Source organism: Rhinolophus sinicus, linkage group LG05 (assembly GCF_036562045.2).
Source record: "Rhinolophus sinicus isolate RSC01 linkage group LG05, ASM3656204v1, whole genome shotgun sequence".
Taxonomy (NCBI): domain Eukaryota; kingdom Metazoa; phylum Chordata; class Mammalia; order Chiroptera; family Rhinolophidae; genus Rhinolophus; species Rhinolophus sinicus.
This window is the reverse complement of record NC_133755.1, coordinates 145,770,442-145,771,768: the sequence shown is the minus strand read 5'-3', so window position 1 is coordinate 145,771,768 and position 1,327 is coordinate 145,770,442. Positions and strand designations below refer to the sequence as shown.

General features: G+C 44.9%; 1 pseudogene; it reads right to left on the bottom strand.

Moving 5' to 3' along the window:
* Window positions 1–523: 523 nt before the first annotated feature.
* LOC109452179 (large ribosomal subunit protein eL13) lies at window positions 524–1,115 on the bottom strand (annotated as a pseudogene).
* Window positions 1,116–1,327: the final 212 nt, after the last annotated feature.

Sequence of the window (1,327 nt, the reverse complement as noted above, 5' to 3'; positions counted from 1 at the left end):
GGAAGCAATGAATAAACAGCAGTAGAATGTGTCAACTGATGATACTTATTAAAAAAGAATAAAAAGTACAGTAATGTGATAAAAAATGACAGTGGGAGGATATTTTCAGAAGGGCAAAAAAGGAAGAGTTTTCTGATAAGGATATATTTGAGCAGAGTCCTGAATCAAAGGCAGGGACATGACAGAGACTTCTAATAACACTACAGTATCCTTTATCCTCTTAAAGTCTTTAATAATAGAACCTTCAGAGTCTTTGCTAAACAAATGGATGGTGTTTGTACTGACTACATTTCTCAGCTGTCTTTGCAAATACCTGTGCCATGGACTAATTTTGGGCCAATTGGATGTGAGCAGTAGTGATGTGTGCAACTTCTGGGTCATCTCCTTAAAGACACTTTCTTTTTCTCTGCTAACTGGGAGATGGTGATAATTGGAGCCACCTTGGGATCATGGTGTGCGATGGCAGCACTGCCCTACCATCCCTGCACTTTTACATGAGAGAGAAATGCAATTCTATTCTGAATTAATTAACTGTTTTGCTGCAGTACCAGGCATTGACACTGGACATTCGAAGACTGGCAAATGCTTTGAAGTTTTTCTCCTCCTCTGTGATGACTTTGGCTTTCTCCTTCTTATAGACATTCATATGGGCACGACTGGCCCTGTCATCTGGGTAGCCAGTTTTGGTTCTTCATCAGAGCTGTGTCTCTTCTTGGGGGCCAAGGGCTTCCTGGGGAAATGGATGAGCTTGGAGCAGAACTCCTTCAGGCACTGCATGTTAGCCTGCAGGGACTCGGTGCACTTGTTTCGCCTCCTTGGATCTACCCACATCCCAATGGTCCAGGACACCTTCTTGTGGATGCTGGCCACCCTTAATGCCTCCAAGCTGCTGAAGCGGCTGGTTCATACTCTGGTGGGGTTCCTCACTCTGGGGCATCTCACTCTGAGCCTGACTGGTCTGGATGCAGGGTGCAGGATGCCGTGCGTGCTTTGGTTTTTCCGTCCTTTCGTCTGCGCATCTTCTGCATGGGCTTTTTAAACCAGCTGGCCACATGCCGCTGCCAGCATTTGTGGAAGTGGGGCTTCAGGATCATGGCATTTGGGCTGAGTGGCATGGCTGCTGCTTATGGGCTTTCTCCGAGGGACAACGGTCCCTGGAAAGTCTAGAGAGGCACCTTTCTAAGGAGAGGATATACTGCATTTCCCCCAAAATAAGACTTAGCCAGACAATCAGCTCTACTACATCTTTTGGAGCAAAAATTAATATAAGACCGGGTCTTATTTTAATATAAGACCGGGTCTTTATAATAATATAATATAATATAAT